General features: G+C 34.5%; 1 protein-coding gene across 1 annotated transcript in view; it reads left to right on the top strand.

Annotated features, from left to right (window-relative positions):
- Positions 1–21,303, top strand: part of AFG2A (AAA ATPase AFG2A) — a 312,707-nt gene that overhangs the window by 108,142 nt on the left and 183,262 nt on the right. The gene's annotated exons all lie outside the window — the stretch shown is intronic.

Here is a 21,303-nt window from a genome sequence, read left to right as displayed (position 1 = left end):
AAGAATAATTTCTCATAAAACTTGTCTTCCTTCCTGTTATATTTGTGAGTGCATTGTGATGATAGTTGATTACCCTGCCTACATAATTGCAAAATTGGTAAGGAAAAACAGTATTCTGCAGCCAGGTTTCCATGAGTTGATATTCATCATGTTTGTGACCTAAACCTGTATTCTTTCAGATGTTGAGAAAAACCAAATGTCCTCATAAGTAGCAAGGATTTTCTTCATGGAAAACAAAGAAGTAAAAGTGTAATCCAGGCAAAGCTATGATGTATATATTGAATTTTAGAGGTATATCTACAGAAAATTAATATTTGCTGTTTTGCATTTCGTTGTAGGTTTTTCCTTAGATATTACATCGAAGTAAAAAATAAAATACAAAATTGAATTAATGAAGGGAGTCAGGAAAAAATCCAGAAATATTACTCTAAGATACTAACGATTACTACCACTTTTATTTGAGCATATATATTATACCAGACACTATGCACTGTGCTTTATGTACACCATCTGTAATTCTCCTGTAATTTATTTTGTTCATACCATCAACTAGGACTAGCATGCCCTGTTAGCCAGGAAATTGAGATGACTTCATTCTGTAGTCCTTCACATAAAATTCACTTATAGTTTTCTTTCTTTTTTTTTGTTTTTTGTTTATTTTTTGTTTTTTGAGACAGAGTCTCACTTTGTTGCCCAGGCTAGAGTGCCATAGTGTCAGCCTAGCTCACAGCAACCTCAAACTCCTGGGCTTAAGCCATTCTCCTGCCTCAGCCTCCCAAGTAGCTATAGCTACAGGCATGTGCCACCATGCCCAGCTAATTTTTTCTATATATTTTTAGTTTTCCAGTTAATTTTTTTCTATTTTTAGTAGAGACGGGGTCTCACTCTCACTCTTGCTCAGGCTGGTTTCGAACTCATGACCTCAAGAGATCCGCCCGCCTCGGCCTCCCAGAGTGCTAGGATTATAGGTGTAAGCCACCACACCGGGCCACTTACAGTTTTCTTAAATTCAGAATTTTGGTTGTGTAATGGTGAATGATTTGCCTAATTTAATGTCTTCTTTTTTTAAAGCATTAAGGGTCAGGCACAGTAGCGCATACCTATAATCCAAGCACTTTGGGGGGCCAAGGCCAGAGCAACATAGTAAGACTTTGTCTGAACAAAAAACTTTTAAATTAGCCAGGAATGGTGGCATGTGCCTATAGTCCCAGCTCCTTGGGAAGCTAAGGCAGGAGGATCCTTATGCCTAGGAGTCGGAAGCTGCTGTGAGCTGTGATTGTGCCATTGCACTCCAGCCTGGGTGACAGAGGGAAAACCTATCTCTAAAGAGAAAGAGAGGAGAGAGAGAGAGAGAGAGAGAGAGAGAGAGAGAGAGAGAGAGAGAGAGAGAGAGAGAGAGAGAGAGAGAGAGAGAGAGAGAGAGTATTGTCTTTCTTGTCATTGGACGGAATGTGACCTGTGAACACTTGTATTCTGATTTAGCATAGAATTTTACATTCTTCTGTTAGCATAGACCTGTAAGATTTGGGATACCCCTCAGATTTTACTTTTAATAAGACGTTAAGCTTTTTAATTTAGTCATATAAACGGATTCATTAAGCCTTTCATTTTATGAAAGACTGAGAAACCACAGAGCAGTGAAGTTATTAACATTTCTAATAAAGTTTATATAGTAAGTGAAGTCTTGTGACAAATGAAAAAGAATTAGTCTGGAAAAGTTGGGAGACTTAAGTTTTAGTATTACACTTAAATTTTGTAACTTCGTTAAATGTCTCCCATTCCTTTGTCTTATTAATCACAAATTTAACTTTTTCCCTTTCATAGTAGATCATATAGCCAGGAAAGAATGAAAGATCAATTATGGTAATGTAGTAGAGATATTTTGTACATACTTAAACATTATGCAAGTATTAGTTTTTTATTATAATAATAATTATAAGAGGAAGACCTTGTGAACACAGTTTATTAATACCAAAAATTGTTTTAAATTGTTATCTATTTAATGATTGACTGAACAAATAGAAAAATTCAGAGCTCTGATCTCTTAAATCCTTTACAGCCTCCCTTTGAATGGAAGTTCTTTCTCATTGATTTTAGAAACATTAAATTAAAAGCTTCATATTAATTTATAGTTATTTTCTATTAATATAATTGCCAAAAAGAAATTATAGAAAGTAATTAAGGACAAATAAGATACAGGAAAACAAAAATAATTGATGAGCTAAATTGTCAATTTTCATTTGTTTTATGTATTTCTCAGATCACTGAGATTAAAATTTAGGCAGGAATTCAGTCTTTTGAGTTACATGTTATTAGAGTCTGTCACACTGGTATTCTTTTTCCCCCTAATGTGTTTGAATTCAAGGAATTAAGGGTCTGTATAAATACTTAACTTTCTGTATGTGCATTTTTTCTTGTGTTTGTTTTCATGGGTTTTGAGTTTGACTTGAGTTTGACTTACTATACACATGTGCATTTACAAAGATGGTCTTTCCAAAAGCTTTGCTTGGGGTCTTTCCTAGGAGGATGATTTAGATGAATGGAGAGGTTTGTTTGCTTTATTATTTATCATTTTCCTAGACAAATCCATGGAGAGAGGCTTCTGATAGGATAAAAGAAAAACAACAAAAACAAATACAGAGCTATGGCCTAGAACTGGATTGTATCATCTGTGCTGTCAGGTAGAGCCTTTGCTCACTTAACCAGACAATCTCCACAGGGATTAAAACTTTCTCCTGCATTAGTGATAGCCTTTATGGTGCTGCAGCCTCATATCCAGTTTTTTTTTTTTTAATCTAGCCATAAAGTTTTTACTAGCTTACAAAATCCTCACCACTTCAACCTTTAGGAAAAGTGATTGTGCTGATGGATCAAACAGGAGTATCAATAATTAAAGGAATGTATTAATAGATCACCTTTATTTTCAGTTGCCATATGTGATTTGAATAGTTTATATTTTGTCATCCTTGTTAAAAGTAGAAAGAAAAACATGGGCATATACAGTGATGGGTATGCTGGTAATTCAAGAGTTATTTTGAGGCCGGTTCTCTTTTTTAAAAAATAAGAAATTTTTTTCAAAAATATTGAAACAACAACAAAAAAACCTCAAAAAATTATTAAATCAAATTAAAACCTTTGGAACTAGCTTCTACTTCAAGCAGTGAATATCTGAGCTGCACAGAAAGCTGATTATTCTTTTCTTAAAGACTTCTAATAATGAAGGTTTTACAACCTTATTCTCAAGCAGTGGTTCTCAACCTGGCAGTTTTACAACCCTCCCTCCCACACTCTGGACATTTTTGGTTGTTGGGGTTGTCACAGCTGGAAGGGTGATATTGGCATCTAGTGGATAGAGGTCAGAGATGTTGCCAAGAAACCTATAATGTACAGGACAGTCTCCCACCCCACGAAAAATATTGTCTAGCCCAAAATGAAACCACGTTCTAAAGCGTTTTTAATCTTGATGGGAGTTTTTCCAAATAAATGTCCACACTGATGTTTGTTTTAGAAAGGAGATTTTGTTTTGTTTGTTTGAATTATTAACAAGAGAGAAAAGAAGCTTTAGACCCTGATTTGGGGATTTATGGATGTAGTTAACATAAATAATTCTTTAAAAATGTTCATGGAGACAATATGGGTGTCTAATGATATTTATGGAGAAATGGAAAACATATTTCATTATAGGAAGATATGATAAGGTTTGTGTTATTTTTTACCTTCTTAAACATGAAGGGAAACTTCTACTTTGTAGAAGATGGGGTTTGTACAGAATTATTTCTGTAGTGGCAAATTATATCACTTCATAAAAAAGTAATCAGTGTCTAAAATTAATTACCTTGGTAAAATATTCAAGAGCCTGAAGCTTTGGATTCACTTATTAGTTGTCACTATGGTTAATTTATTTAATATCTAAGCATCAGTTAACACATCTGGAATGTAAGGTAGTTAATTTGAACTCTTAAGTAGGTGTTTGCCAATTTATATTTGGTAATTCATATTGTGCATTCTTCGGTACTTTGCTGTTTTTCATTTAGTTCTGTTTTTTGCAGATCTTTTCTTCTCAGCATATGGGTATTTTCCTCATCCTCTTTTTAGGCTGCATGGATGCAGAACTACCATAATTATTCAACTAGCCCTCTGTTGTATAGACACAGGCTATTGCCAATCTTTTGCCTTTACTGACAGTATCACAAGGAATAACCTTGTCCAAGTGCTATTTTTTTTTTTTTTTTTTAAACAGAGTCTCACTTTGTTGCCCAGGCTAGAGTGAGTGCCGTCAGCCTGGCTCACAGCAACCTCAATCTCCGGGGCTCAGCGATCCTCCTGCCTCAGCCTCCCGAGTAGCTGGGACTACAGGCATGCGCCACCTTGCCCGGCTAATTTTTTGTATATATATTTTTAGTTGGTCAATTAATTTATTTCTATTTTTGGTAGAGACGGGGTCTCGCTCAGGCTGGTTTCGAACTCCTGACCTTGAACAATCCGCCCGCCTCGGCCTCCCAAAGTGCTAGGATTACAGGCGTGAGCCACCACGCCCGGCCTCCAAGTGCTATTTTGTACTTGTGCAGGTTTGCTGTAAAAGTGAGATTGCTGTGTTAAGGGTAAATGCATTTGTAATTCTGTTAGATACTGCCCATGTTTCCTTCTATGGTGGTTCTACTGTTTTGTGCTTTAATCAGTAATTTTAAATGTGTCAGGTTTTCCAGGTTGGTACCAATAGTTAGAAGTTAATTGAAAAAGATCAGTTAAAGAATCATTAAAATATTTTATATAAATTATGTTTAATGATTTTACTTTAACATAAAACATAAATATACATCAATTTGCCATTGATTTGTTGTAGGGAATATAATTTACTTTGAGAATAGTCTGCTCATTGGAGTTCTGTAATACCTCTTATCTAAATCATATAGTATTGATTTCAGTGTATGGATTCTATAGAGTAAGAACTTAAGATACTCTTGGGTACCCCAAGTGTCCCCATTCTTTTACACTTGTTCTACCTACCAAATTAACAGTTATTTTAGTTATTCACCATTATCAAATCTTTTCCTATTTGCCTTTGTTTTCTTAGAAATAATAAGATTCTTTTAACAGTCATATTTTGTTGGTTTATATAATATTTATTTAAATCATATAATTTCAATATTAAGTAATTGTTAAGCTAGAATTTTTGATTCAGGATATTTTATTCATGTTTTGTTTACTGATGTGTTGCCACACTTATTATGGTGTCCAACCATATTAAGTACTCAGTAAATCTTAATTGAATGAAAGAGAATAAGGAAAAGAGGTAGAATGGAAACAGACTTAACTGATTTCTTGGTATGTACCCAAAACAAGAAAGCGAAGATTAGAAGCGTAGAAGTAGGAGAAGCATAGCAGAGGGTAATTTTATCAGCCCGGATGTTTAACTTGCCATGGCTGAAGAGTATAGGAAGTGATGTCATTTGCTTTCCAGTTTACTAACTTCATTTTCTTAGACATAAAAAATGTAGATGAAATAGAGTAGTATGCAGGGTGGTTCTATCTTTACTTCTCATTTGGCTTTCATTTCCAACTTGTTTATTCTTAAAAATGATAACATTTCCTGCCAGAATTAATGGGCTACATGTACTGGGCTTACAGAGCTTTAGGCCAGACTACAATGTTAAAGGATCAGTTCAGATAATAATGTTCTTTGAAGCCATAATTCCGGGATGTTTTCTTGCAATGACCAGTAATTTTCACCTCTTCCAAGCTCACAGAATTTACCAACGCTGACCAGCCATTTCAGTTTTGTCTTGACTATTGCAAGGACTGATAAAAAGAATGTGGCTAGATCCCTGAAAATTAATCACTTCTGTTGAGGAAACAGTTAATAACATTTGAATTTCTACAGTGATTCATTAACATATTTTCATATTTAAAATTCTGCCTTTATCTTTGCTGATATCTTCTGTGTTCTTTTTATTCAAATAACTTCTCAGGGAAATTGTTAGAAAAACCAAAAATAATTAAGGGCTAACAATAAAGAAAGAGCTTCAGTGAAACTGGTGACATCATTTTATCCTTTACTGTTAACCAATAAAAATTAGGTAATATTAATACATGTGTGACTTAGTTTTCTGATTATGTATGCTAGCATCATATATGTGGCCCTTTGGCAAGACTGAATCTTGCTGAGTGAGGACTGTTACTGCTGATGGATTCAAAATACAGTCATGTGCTCTATAACCACGCTTTGGTCATTGTCAGACCACATATATGACTATGGTTCCCTAAGATTATAAAGTAGTTGAAAAATTCCTATCACCTAGTGACCATAGTCGTCATAGCATCGTGTCATGATGTGGTAGCATGATGTGTTACTTGTTTGTGGTAATGCTGGTTTAAACAAACCTATTGTGCTGGCAATTGTATAAAAGTATAGCATATATAATTTGCAATGTGACTGTATTATTGGTTTATGTATTTACTTACTATACTATACTTTTTATCATTGTAGAGTGTACTCCTTCTACCAATAAAAAAAAAAAAATGTTAACTGTAAAACAGCCTCAGACAAGTCCTTCAGGAGGTATTCCAGAAGAAGGCATTGTTATTTTAGATGACAGCTCCATATGTGATACTGTCCCCAAAGACCTTCCACTGGGACAAGATGGGGAGATGGAAGACAATGATATTAATGATCCTGACCTTCTGTAGGCCTAGGCTAATGTATGTGTTTTTGTCTTAATTTTTAACAAAAAAAGTTTAAAAAGTTAAAAAAATTTTTTTAAATAAAAAAGCTTATAGAATATGGATATAAACAAGAAAATATTTTTTGTACAGCTATACACTGTGTTTTAAGCTAAGTATTATTACAAAAGAGTAAAAAAGTTTTTAAAAATTTAAATGTTTACAAAGTAGAAAAGTCGTAGTAAGCTAAGGTTAACTTATTATTGAGAAGAGAAATATATTTTTTTATCAATTTAGTGTAGCCTAAGTTTATAGTGTTTATAAAGTCTATAATAGTTGAGATTTTAAAACTTACCTGTTTTTGTATCTAGGGTAATATTTAGCTAATCAGGTATTTTCTCAGGATATATTCATAGAAAAGAGAGAGATTTGCTCTGAGATATATTCATTTTAACTTTGTTTCTCTGAATATACAGATGTTCCTCAACTTATGATGAGGTTCCATCCTGTTAAACCCATCTTAAGTTGAAAATATCATAAATCGAAAATGCATTTAATAAACCTAACCTACTGAACATCATAGCTTAGTCTAGACTACCTTAAATGTGCTTGGAACACTTACATTGGCCTACAATTGGACAAAATCCACAACACAAAGCCTATTTTATAATAAAGTGTTGAATATCTTATACAATTTATTGAATACTGTACTGAAAGTGAAAAACAGAATGGTTGTGTTTAGGAACTCAAAGTAAGATCTTTCCTGAATGTGTTTTGCGAAATTTCATGCCATTGTAAAGTCGAAAAAGCCTAAATCAAACCATCATAAGTCAGGGTATAAAACTGTTTTTGGCCATGTCATCGTTATTTGTTTATGCATTTGTTAGGCAGTATATTAGGTTATGGGTAGTGTTTCAAAGTCTACTTCAACTCTTCATCTAGATGTGGCCTACTTGCAGTATAGATTAAAATCTGTTTTGCATTCCTCAGCTTAAAATTGTCATTTCTATTATTATCATGTATATTTTACTATCTGAAAATTGACATTTTTATTATTTTACTTTTTTGCAGGGAAAGCTTTTGTCGCAGGAACTTTTATTAGTTTGTTTTCCAAAGGCAGTTGCCTTAGAAAAAACTATTTTACGTTAGTATGAAAGTGAAAAACTGACATTTTTAATTGCAAAATATGTTAAATATATATATATATATATATAAATGTGTTCATATAAAAGGCTAGAGGATAATATTTAGAGAAAAACAGGTTAATTCTGTTTTCTGAAATTTTATTTAATAACCTTATACAATGTTTTTCATTTAAAAGTGCTTATTTAACTTTAGAAAGAAGGGCCGGATGCGGTGGCTCACACCTGTGATCCCTAGCACTCTGAGAGGCCAAGGTGGGAGGATTGCTCTAGGTCAGGAGTTCGAGACCAACATGAGCAAGAGCGAGACCCCGTCTCTACTAAAAAATTAGAAAGAAATTAGCTGGACAACTAAAAATATATAGAAAAAATTAGCTGGGCATGGTGGCGCATGCCTGTAGTCCCAGCTACATGAGAGGCTGAGGGAAGAGGATTGCTTGAGCCCAGGAGTTTGAGGTTGCTGTGAGCTAGGCTGATGCCACAACACTCTAGCCTGGGCAACAGAGTGAGACTCTGTCTCAAAAAAAAAAAAAAAAAAAAAAGAAAGAACTTAGTTTGATCTATTGAGTTCAATATATAATCAGTGTAGCACTTTTATTCATTTTACAAATACTTATGAGTTTTTGATGATCTTTAATCTTTTTCTAGGAAGTATTAGTGTTAACATCTCATATCAGTTGTAATATTTAGAATAGTTAGTCATGAAGAATAGGCCTAACTCCAGGACAACTGGTGTACTCTGAAATAAGTATATGTTCTTACTGGACCTGTGCATATCCCGATATTTTATTATTATGTCAATTTGAGTTTTAAGAGGAAACTTATTTTTAATGATGTTCATTTTTTAAAACTGACATTACAGTGAAACAAGATAGTGAAGTTAGGCCAGAAGATTTCCAAATGATTTGCTGTATAATAAATTAATTGGCATCTAACTCCAAGTATTATACTTCTCTTTAGCAGAAATTCTTTTGCAAAGAAAATATAAAATTCAGAAATTATGATTTCTCTGGTTTTGTTTGGTTATTCTAAAACAATCACCAGAAAACATACTACTTTTCCTTTACTTCTTATCAACACTTTTACCTAGAGTGTATGAATATGGTCTATTCTTGATTTGCATGCTTAGTTCCAGATGCCTTCATGTAAATAGAATTTGGAAAGACTATACTTGTACATATAGGATGTTTCATCATTGGGTTTAGCTTTGAAATTTTTTATGAAGTAGCACATAGATTTTTCTAGATAGGTATAGAAAAATGAGAAGTCTTATTAGATAAAGTCATCCCTTGAGATTCTCCAGTAGAAATTGGAATTCTGGGTAAAAGCAGTATCAAATTTTTTTCAAATGTTAATCTATTATTCTTGTTTGAGAAATGAGTTTGGAAACTCATTTACAGAGAGAATTGAGGCCATTTGCAATGAACTTTGTGCGTTCCCATCTTTAAACAAAGCTTGACCCTGTTGTTATCATGTTGCTCATTTCTTCTATTCTCAGAGAAGGACGTTTTCACCCTAAAGTGAATTGCTCTACTTAGTTTCTGTAGCTAATGTCAACTTTTAAAATTTTCAGCTCTCTGGTTCCTCCTGACTGAACAGCTATATTAAAAATGAACTTGTGAGGGTTACCAGTGACTACGAAACAAAATTTATTGGCTTCTTTTCTTATTGTCTTCAATTCCATAAATTTGATCCTGCTCACTACCCATATCTTGAAACTCTGTATCCTATTAGCTCTAATGGCATTACAATTTTCCCTTCTGCTAATAACTGTGTCCATTACTTTTTTATTTCAGTTGAATTTAATAATCAATGTGGCATAAAAATTGGACCAAAAAATCTTAATCCAATCAGGCCTGCAGTTGTAGGGGATTTTTTTGTTTGTTTGTTTGGGTTTTTTTTTTGTTTGTTTTTTTGTATAATGTCATGGTCCATAACAGTTTTGTTTTTTAATTCAAAATGTATCTCAATTTCTTTTTTATCCTTCATTCCCATGGCTATTCTCATTCAGTTGTTTCCCTTATCACGGCAGTTGCCTCTTAACTGGTTTCTCTGCCTTCATCCTCTTCATCCTCCATTTCATCTTCATTCTATTTCTACAGTAATGTCTTCACCATGTTATTATACTGCTGAGGAATGCACAGGGACTCTCTATTGTTTGCCTCATTGGGTCCAGCTTTTCATTCTGGGTTTTTCAGTTTGCAAAACTAGCTGCCTCCCCATTGCCATAACCAGCTTGTTACCATTACAGTGTTTTCTGTTTTCACTGAACATTTATCCTGGCAGTTATATCTTCTTGTAATCATGTGCTCTGCACATGCTATATTCATTTATTTTCTCCAGGCTGTGCTTATTTTGTCTTTTCCCTGTTCATCTAAAGCCATGCTCATTACTTTTCCTTGTTGTCTCAGTCTTAATGACCTTTTCTATGAAGTTGTTGTTTTTGGTTTTTTTTCTTGTTTAGTTTTTACTAATTGACTCAACCAGTCTTTTTTTTGTACCTTCTTTTCTGTGTCACTTAGTTAAGTTCTAGATTTTCTGTAATAGTTCATCTGTTCCAGATTTTTCCTGTCTATCTAATAACTTGTAAGTATCTTTTGAGGTCAGAGTCAGAGATCAAATCATATTTTTGATAACTCTCAGATCATAGATATTTCATGAATATTTCCCCATTGAATAAAAACAAGACATAGTGGTTAAATATTTAAATCTCTTTAGTTTTGAAATCAATCAGAAACAGTTATTTTAAAGTGATAACATTACAATTTTATTAAGTCAATTTTTTTTGTTTTGTTTTTGAGACAGAGTCTCACTCTGTTGCCCAGGCTAGAGTGCCATGGCATCAGCCTAGCTCACAGCCACCTCAAACTCCTGGGCTCAAGCAATCCTCCTGCCTCAGCCTCTCGAGTAGCTGGAACTATAGGCATGTGCCACCATGCCCGGCTTATTTTTTCTATATATATTAGTTGGCTAATTCATTTCTTTCTATTTACAGTAGAGACGGGGTCTCGCTCTTGCTCAGGCTGGTTTGGAACTCCTGACCTCGAGCAATCTGCCCACCTCGGCCTCCCAGAGTGCTAGATAAGTCAATTTTTATAGTTGTAAAAGTTTCATTATCAGCAGAGGGCAGTCAAACCAAAGTTCATTTTGCCATCTTATGGAAAATTAAAATTGTATCTCTGTAAGATTTAGTTTACTTAGGATCCTAGCTACACTTTATAATCAACTTGTAAATGAATCAAAGCCCTTAAGTTGGTAGGTTTGTGGATTTATATTAATGTTTAGCCATGGAAGGTAACTAGGTTTTTGGTTTTTAAATGAAAACAATTTGAAATCAGTTTTTATAGGACATAAAATGCTTTATTATATGGTGGTTTTGATGAGTGGCCACTTTACATAGAAATTTGGTTTTCCTGCCTCAGAAGCAGTATTTCTATTAAGTTAACTTTTATAAATTAGGCATTTTTTAAATTCAAAAATGTTAACTTTTATAGAATACTTTTATTTTCCTTTGTGAACTCAACAAAAATGAATTTTTATTAGAAGCTGTATTATAGCACTAAAGCATAGTTTGGCAATTTCTTCACGTTTTATTGAGTTTTTTCCCCTGAACTTTTCCTGTGGCCAGCTGCAAACAACTAGTAGTCTGTGGTTATAGATGTGCTCATTTTCACCTCCTCCTCCTGGGGGTTAACCTAGTACTTATTAAGGGAGAAATACAGTTTATACTAAACAGTGTTTAACATATACTGATGGTATTACTGTATTTCCTGTTTTGTGTTCACAATGAGAAGATCCTGAAAAACTGCTTTTGTGTAAATACTGACATTCCAGACAAGTATAATCTTGTCTGCTAGTAGGCAGGAAAGAGTGATGTCTTGGAATGCTGTTGAGAAGGAAATCTCTTTGTGTTCCACAAATGATACCCCTAAACCTTTTAAGAATATAATTTAAAAATGACAGCTCTGTGTTTGCTTTTCCTTCCGTTTATTAACTTTGCCTGCAGTTAGTTCAGAAGTGCATTTAGTTGGAGAAAAAAATCCATTGTTCCTGAGAAAGAAGTCTCTTCCTGTTAGTTTTAGGGAAATTATTGGTAGAAACATCATAGGGTAAACATAAAAACAGATTTAGTAAATAATGATTACTTTTGTTCTCTTAGCTTAAACTTTTTTTGATAGTGTAATCAGGCTTTTGATAATTCTCTGCAGGCTTAAAAAATACAAGTGTTTCCCACTATCTTCCAAAACCTCCACCAAAGAGATAACTTGAGGAGATTGTTTTTAGAGTACATACACTTTTAGAAAGTTAGATTTGGAGTCTTTTTGTTATTGTATTATTTAATATGAATTAGTAAGATAGAAAAATATCTGTTGTGTAGCTTTAACCTTGAATATTCCAATGAATGGATTTTCATATACTTAATTATGATAGCTAAGGGTTCACTTAGAATTATACTGAAGTTTCTGTTCAGTGGTTGAAAAAAAGGTTATGGTTAAATACTTAAATAATTAACAAAACATACATCATAGATTTGACCTGTGTCTAATTTCAAAGTCAGTGGTTCTTTTTCTTCTTCTGCATTACTCCCATCATTAACATACCTAATTATTTACAGTGATTCTCTACTTCATTTCTCACTCCAAACCCAACAAAATGGAGAATCATTTGTAATAATTTCCAAACACAAGATTTAAAATGCTGGTTGATAACTTTCAGACTTCACGAAAGTATCATATGCTTTTTATGATCAGATAATTCTTATATCAATATATATCGAATGTTGTAAAGTTTGTTAAAATATTTGCTTAGAAGTATGTTTAACATTATTTTTCAAATGTACCCCCTTTTATTAATCTGCTGTGATGAATTTTGAAATACTAAGGCAGGGTGGGAAACCTTTTCATGTTTGAAAGCTGCATTTATTTGCTGTAATCAAATAAGGCCACATTCAAGAAACTTCAATTAGATATACTTAAAAATGTACATCATTTTGTAAAAACCTAACTACTGTGTACTTTATAATTTCAAAAAATGAAACTTATTTGTTAATTTTAAAGTTAACCTTTTAATGACTTTCTTATGTCTGCCTTTTGTTGGAAAGCAATTGAATATGTGGTTGCAGCATGGAGATCCACAGTTTCAGCTGATCCTCTGGATGGGTATCAATCATTTGTGACTGTAAGGGCCTCTTGATTTGGGTTAGGTAGGAGGATGTAGATTCATAGCAATATGTGGTTGAAAAGCAAGAAAGCATTTTTTGAGCATGTTGCTAAAGGCGTCAGTATTCTGCATTTTTCCATGTTTCAGTCAAATCTTCACATCATACAATAACTTTAAAATATCATCTACTCAAAGCTCTATCAATTCCATCTGTAATTCTTTAGGTGCCTTGGTGATATCAACTAGGTGAGGCTGAAATGTTAATTTGAGTGTGATGTCATGATTCTCAAAGTCAGGGAAACTTTCATTGTATTCTCCAATTATTAATAATAGGTCTATAACAGCTGTGTATATATTCACATGTATTAATGACTTGCTCATCAGTGACCTTTACTAACTGGAGAAAATGTTCATCTGAAATTTCCTTTGGAAAGACGTGTTTTGAAAAGAGATAGCTTTTTTTGAAATGCTTGAAATTTTTTGCCATGTTATCATGTATAGACTTAGTTTTACTTTGCAAAGAAATATTCAAATTTTGATTTGACATGCTGTGACACAGAAATACTGCATTCCTATAGAAATCTTCGTTCAATAATTCATACTGCTGATTCTGTTCTTCATAAAATTTAACTATCTGTTCTCACAGAGATAAAATTTTGGCTAACACCTGACCCTGCAATAGCCAACACACCAGAATGATATGGCAGATCCACACTGAATACATCATTTTGCAACTTTAGCATGTTACAACACTGAGATGTTTTGTTGCATTTGCATGAATATAGTTAACAATACTTATAATTTGTTGTAAAGTGTCACTTAAAATAGTAGCTTTAGCACAGAGATTTTACTGATACAAGGTATAATGAAAAGAAATGAGAGCATCTGGATCTGTTAATACTTTTGTTTTAATCTGTGCAATAAACCCTTCATGTTTTCCTGTCATGGAAGGTACACTGTCTGTACATACACTAACTAAATTTACCGCATTCAGTCCAACTTCATTTATCTTGAAAGTCAATGAAGATATCTAGTCCCCACATTCCATTCCCAAGATTGTCCAAAGTGAGTAACTCTTTGTAGCAAAGAAAATCTTCTTTTATGACTCCAATGAGGTATAAAATCTGTGCCAAGTCATTAATATAAGCTGATTCATCCAAAGCAATTGAATAATATATGTTATCCTTTTTAAATATTGCATGAAGTTCTTCTGTTAAGTTGAAGGCTAATTCACACTGGCGATCAGTTATGGATTTCCTTGAAAGAGGCAGTTGTTTGTATCGGGATCTAACCAACCTACACCCTCTCAAGTGCATTTTTTTTTTTTTTTTTTTTTTTTTACAATTTCTACATCACTAAATGCCTTCCCTTTCTTCCCAAGTATATAAGCTACTTTGCAAGTTACTTCAGTGGCATTATTTCCACGTCTTATTGCTACTTCAAAGAATTGTCTTTACTTTTGCTTTTCATCTTTTAATTTCTGCAGTACTATGCAGTACTACCTTCTGCACCTCTCCCTCTTATTTAAAATATTTCTGGTCCTTATGAGTGTTGTAATGCTGATGAGCATTGAATTTCTTTAATGTTCATATTGCAATATCTCATAGCAAGCAAATCGTCTTATCTTTAGCAGAAACAAGATAATATTGCAATTCCCAATCCTTAAAATAATCTGTTTTCTTCCTTCGGCATTCTTTTGGGTCTTTTTTGATATGATGGGCTGCTAAGCAGACAGAACTAAAAAATACTGTTGAGCTAGACAACTATTCACAAATTCTACTTCAAACAGAAACACAGTGCACCGTTGTCAAAAGCTGATGACTCACTGGTATACTCGACCCCCAATAAAGTCTCAGCAGGCAGCCTTAAGCTGTAGTGATGCCAGTCAGGCAGGGGAAGTTATGACTAAATCATGAGCATAGCAGCCGCCACTTTAGCCCTTAGGGCTTACTAATGTTCTAATTGTGCCGGTCAGTCTGGGAGGATTATTTCGTTGAAACTTATTTTATTCTTTGGTGTTTTAAATACATTCATTTTAAAAATATAAAGAATGAACAAAAATGTATTAGTAAAAATAAAAGAATTTGTTCTGTAAAATTTGGATTCACTCAAAAGGCCACACTTAAGGACCTAGCCAGCCATTTGTGGCCTTAGGGCTGCAGGTTCCCCACCCCTGTACTAAGGCTACCTCATCTTCAATTAGGAATCTTTTAAAAGGAAAAAAAATTAAGACAACAGAGTTAATTTAAGGCAACTAGAGCTATTAACTAATATGGTGGTTTCATGACACCAGAAATTTGGCTTCCAACTGTTACCGCTATGTCATCCTTGGGCCACATAGTAAAAAGTCTCTGTCACATCAGTTAGGTTCTTCTTAAGGTCCAGAAGAATGAGGAGATGAAATAATATTAGTTCCTGCCATTTAGGGGAATAGCCCTTAATTTGCAGGTACATTTGCATCCCAGTGGCTGATCTTAGCTACCAGATAATATTCAGTCACAACAGAGGCTGCAAAATAAATATATTCTCTATTTTGAATGGCTGGATATACAATTTAAATTCAGGGGTTTCATTACTAAAGAAAAAAACTAGCAGTCTCTTCCATTCTCTGTTAGCACTGTTAACTGTCATTGTTCACTCCTTTGTTTTTGAAACACTCTTACTTTGTTTTACATGACACAATAATCTTAAAATTTTCTTTCTATTTCTCTTTTCTCTTTGGCTTTATATGTTTATTCTTCTCTGCCTAGCCATAAAATGTTGTAGTTCATCAAGGCCGGGCTTTAAGGACCCTTTTTCTCTGTGTTCAGACAATCTGATCCATATCCATGGCTTCAGTTATCAGCCATGATACAGTATTTGATTGAGCTCAGACTTTTGCTCTGACCTCTTTTTTTTTTTTTTTTCCCCCGAGACAGAGTCTTTCACTCTGTTGCCCGGGCTAGAGTGTCATGGTGTCAGCCTAGCTCCCAGCAACCTCAAACTCCTGGGCTCAAGTGATCCTCCTGCCTCAGCCTCCTGAGTAGCTGGGACTACAGGCATGTACCACCATGCCCAGCTAATTTTTTCTATTTTTAGTTGTTTGGCTAATTTCTTTCTATTTATAGTAGAGATGGGGTCTCGCTCTTGCTCAGGCTGGTCTTGAACTCCTGAACTCAAGCAATCCTCCCGCCTCGGCCTCCCAAAGTGCTAGGATTATAGGCTTGAGCCACTGTGCCCGGCCAGTGCTCTGACCTCTTTAACTGTCTGCTTACATTTCTCAAAGGCAGTTGAAGTTCAGCATGTCCTAAATTTAAGTTTTACTCTAAGTGTTTTATATATATTAAATTATTTAATTGTCTTAACAATTTTATGAGGTAAATTCTATTACCTAGTCTCAGATGATCCTACATCTGAGAAACTGAGACACAGCTGAGATAGAAAATTTGACCAAGATCACAGAGCTGATCACAGATCACCACCACAATCATAATATAAATTATTTTATTTACTCCAAAAATTTCTTCATGCTGCCACCCTCTTTACACCACTAACCCATGGCAATTACTAATATGTCCCTGTAGTTTTGCCATTTCCTGAATGTCATGTAAATGGCATCATGCAGTATATAATCTTTTTTAGTATGGCCTCTTTTATTTAGTGTTTTTGAGATTTATCAGCATTACTGTACGTGTCAAAAGTTTGTTCTTTTTCTATTGCTGAGTAGTATTCTATATGGATGCACTGTAATTTGTTTATCTATTGGAGGACAGTTTAGATTGTTCCCAGTTTTTACTATGAGTAACACACATTCGCAGACAGATTTTTATGTGAACATACGTTTTTGTATCTTGAGGATAATTCCAGTAGTGGGACTCTGAGTCATAGGGCAACTAACTGTATGCTTGTCTGTATCAGAAAGTACCATATTGTTTTACCTAAATGCCTAAACTTTGTACATTACCACCAACTACATAAGAGTTCCAGGTGCTCTGCATACTTGCTAGCACTTGGTATTGCCAATTTTTTGGGGTTTTTTTTGTTATTATTTTTTTATTTTAAACATTCTATGAGATGTGTAGTATTATCTTATGGGGTTTTTAATTTGTGTTTCTCTAATAGCCAGTGATGTCAACCATCTTTACATGTCTTCATTTGTCATTTGAACTTTTTGTTTGGTGACACATTTTAAGCTTTTTTGAGCAATTTGTATTCTTGTAAGGGTAGTTTTATTCCTTATGTATTCTGGATAATAATCATTTGTCACGTATTACAAGTATCTTAATCTATAGCTTGTCTTTTCTTTCTCTTAACAGTATTTCACAGAGGAAAAATTTTTAATCTTGAAGAAATACAATTTTCTTCTTTTTTCTTTTTGTTTATTTTTGTTTATTTTTTATTTTATTTTGATTTCGGCATATTATGGGGGTACAAATTTTAAGGTTTCCATAAATACCCTTCACTCCCACCCCCCCACAAGGCTGAGTTTCCAACATGACCATCCCCCAGATGGTGCACATCTCACTCATTATGTATGTATATACCCGCCCCCCCCACCTGTCCAATACCCTATTACTGTAGTACCTATGTGTCCACTTAGGTGCTGCTCAGTTAATACCAGTTTGCTGGTGAGTATATGTGGTGCTTGTTTTTCCATTCTTGGGATACTTCACTTAGTAGTATGAGTTTCAGCTCTAACCAGGAAAGTATAAGATGTGCTATATCACCGTTGTTTCTTAGAGCTGAATAGTACTCCATGGTATACATATACTACATTTTATTAATCCATTCTTGGATTGATGGACACTTGGGCTGTTTCCACAGCCTTGCAATTATGAATTGTGCTGCTATAAACATTCGAGTGCAGGTGTCTTTTTTGTAGAGTGTCATTGGATCTTTTGGGTAGATGCCCAGTAATGGGATTGCTGGATCAAATGGTAGATCCACTTGTATTGCTTTAAGGTATCTCCATGTTGCTTTCCAGAGACGTTGAACTAGTTTGCAGTCCCACCAGCAGTGTAGGAGTGTTCTTCTCTCCCCACATCCACGCCAGCATTTATTGTTTGGAGACTTTTTGATAAAGGCCATTCTCACTGGAGTTAAGTGATACCTCATTGTGGTTTTGATTTGCATTTCCCTGATGATTAGAGATGTTGAGCATTTTTTCACATGTTTGTTGGCCATTCTTCTGTCTTCTTTAGAAAAGTTTCTGTTCAAGTCCTTTGCCCACTTTTTAATAGGGTTATTTGATTTTTTCTTGCTGATTTTCGTGAGTTCTAAGTATATTCTAGTTATCAGCCCCTTATCGGATGGGTAGAATGCAAAAATTTTCTCCCATTCTGTAGGTTGTCTGTTTACTTTCATGACTGTTTCTTTGGCTGTGCAGAAGCTTTGTAGTTTGATCATGTCCCATTTATTTATTTTTGTTGCTGCTGTGATTGCCTTTGGGGACTTTTTCGTAAACTCTTTGCCTAGGCCAATGTCTAGGAGAGTGTTTCCAACATTTTCCTCTAGAATTCTAATAGTTTCATACCTTAGGTTTAGTCTGTTATCCAGCGTGAGTTGATTTTTGTGAGAGGTGAAAGGTGTGGGTCCTGCTTTAGCCTTCTACAAGTGGCTATCCAGTTTTTCCAGCACCATTTTTGAAAAGGGATTCTTTTCCCCAGCGTATGTTTTTGTCTGGTTTGTCAAAGATTAGATGGCTATATGAGGATGGTTTTATATCAAGATTCTCAGATCTGTTCCACTGGTCAATATTCCTATTTTTGTGCTAATACCAGATTGATTTAATTACTACAGCTTTGTAGTATAGTTTGATATCTGCCATATTAATACCTCCCATTTTGTTTTTGTTGCCTTGATATTCGGGGTTTTCTTTGGTTCCATATGAAGCGTAAAATTATTTTTTCTATATCTGTAAAGAACGCTGATGGGATTTTAATAGGTATTGCATTGAATTGTAGATCAGTTTGGGTAGCACAGACATTTTAATGATATTGAGTCTGCCGATCCACGAGCATGGTATGGATTTCCATCTGTTTATATCCTCTGCTATTTCCTTCCTCAGTGTTTTATAGTTCTCCCTGTAGAGGTCTTTTTTTTTTTTTTTTTTCCAGTTCTACTCAGTGTTTATTTTCATTTTGAAGATAGCGGAAATCATTTCTCAATCATGGACAATATGAGTTCTCCTTGCCTGGCAAATGTCCACATGAATCTGTTAACCTCTAAGGATAGATGCATTATTTTTAAATATAAAGACAGGGCAATATGGGAGTTAATTAGCGACTACAGTAGATACAAAGTTTTATCATATAAATTAATTGCCATTACAAAAAGGCAACTGCTTTAGCTAAGAAGGTACAAAATCTGGTAACATCCATAAATACGACAAGAAGCTAAGTGAAGAAGTACATAACAGACTGTTTTTCCTGTATAATATTTGAATATGCAAACTAAGACACCTGTGGCACTTTACAGGAAAGTAGGAAGATGACATACGCACCCACCTCCGCCCACCCACCTACCCACCCCCACCCATCGAGGCCCCACTCCTCCCCCATGTAGATTTCCAAAACATGGCAAATTCTAGGGTTACAAGGACAGGATGGTGCACGGAAGCAGCAAGATGGCGAGCTCCGACCTGCTAGACAAAGAAGGAGCCTTCTTGACAGTTGTAAAGCATTAAGCGTCAGACAGAAACTTGTCAAAAACAGCTGTTGTTGGGTACTGATTGATAATGTTTTCATTCTGACGGCTGAGACGCTGCAGACAGTTGTGGGTCTGAGGGGAAGCCCATCACTGGCACACACATGAACACACACACAGACAACGGGAAGTCATTTAACAGATGGCTTAGGAGCACTCAGCCACAGGATCTTAAAAAGACAACATTCTACATTTAATGAACTTGCAGGGAAAGCAAGGCCTAATAATCATTTATTTTTCATAGAAGATGCGCAACAGGACAAAATAAAAACAGGAATTGTGTAACTGGTCATCGGAATGAAAGTTTGGTGCTGTTCACAGATTATACAGTGTTAAAAATATTCAAGGATGCTGTAGACAAAACTGTATATGAATCGCTATGGATCTTTCCCAATCCAGGCCATTAGAAAAAAGCCTAATGAAGTGTTCGATGTTTTGAAGGTAATGATCATTACCTTCAAGGTAAAATCCACTTACCTTATAAGGTAAAATCCACTTATAATATTAAACCACAAAAACTATCTTTGAATGATGTTAAGGGCCTGAAGCATATCTTCTGGAGAATTACAAGCTATTACATCACCCTGTAATACAGTGTGAGTCTGTGGTATTTGGGTATTGATCTATGCTACCTAAAAATTACAAACGTGTTTTTATCACTCAGGGGTAGGGAGAAGTTTTCTATCATTTGGCCACTTAGTGTTTTAAGTGGTCAAAAGTCAACAAAATGTGACAAAGGATATTTCATCTATGAACCTCAACATTCATAGAATTTTCCTGATTTAGAAAAGATCAAAGGTGCTAAGCCTTAGTAAAACTGTACATTTATCTCCAAGTAATTTTATCATTTAAATTAAATGAAAAAAAAATCATCCCAAAGATTGAATCTGAGCCCTAAAATTACTTATTTGCTACAGCCCTAGCACATTTTTAAGGGCAGACTGAAACCCCTGAAAAGGAGGTTTATAATAGAAATACTGATAGGCCTTTAACTACTAGAGGAAGGCTTAACAGACTCCATTAAACTACATCAGCACTTAATGACTGAATATACAGATGATTCTGTCTTTGATATCTCTGTTAGATCCATGCCAGCTTAAACTCTAACCAGTATAAACTATACTACTTTTGGCTTTTAATTTTTTTTCTGCTATTTTAAAAATTATTATCTCTATTTTAATTAAACACTTCCAATTTTTAGAAAAAAATACCTATATTACGCTGCAGCTTGACTTTATACAGGCTAATCTTACCATTAAAAAATATTTGAGTACTCAATCAAATGTAATCAGTGATGCATACATGGTGCCTAAATTTCCTCTAACAACTCTTAAAACCTAAAACGACGCCTTTGCTCTTAAAAGAGGGGAGAGAGACTTCAGATGTAATCGAGGAAACATTAGGCATCTGTCTTTAAGTTCTTCAAAGCCAATTTTGCTATGGCAGGATATTCCTTCCTGATAAAGTTATTAACTGAAGTTTTTAGTGCTCATTTTTCTCTCATCATCTATAAGGTCAGTATACAAAAGACAGAAAAACAAAAATAAGATAAAATAAAACAAAAACCCCCAAGAGATCTTGAAAATGATATACACATTATGTGGAGTCCCAGCCACACAATACTCCACTCCCACACCCAGAAAAAATTAGTCAAGGT

The sequence above is a fragment of the Microcebus murinus genome, chromosome 15 (assembly GCF_040939455.1).
Source record: "Microcebus murinus isolate Inina chromosome 15, M.murinus_Inina_mat1.0, whole genome shotgun sequence".
Taxonomy (NCBI): Eukaryota; Metazoa; Chordata; class Mammalia; order Primates; family Cheirogaleidae; genus Microcebus; species Microcebus murinus.
Note: the sequence above shows the minus strand (reverse complement) of the source record. Positions and strands in the feature narration are given on the sequence as shown.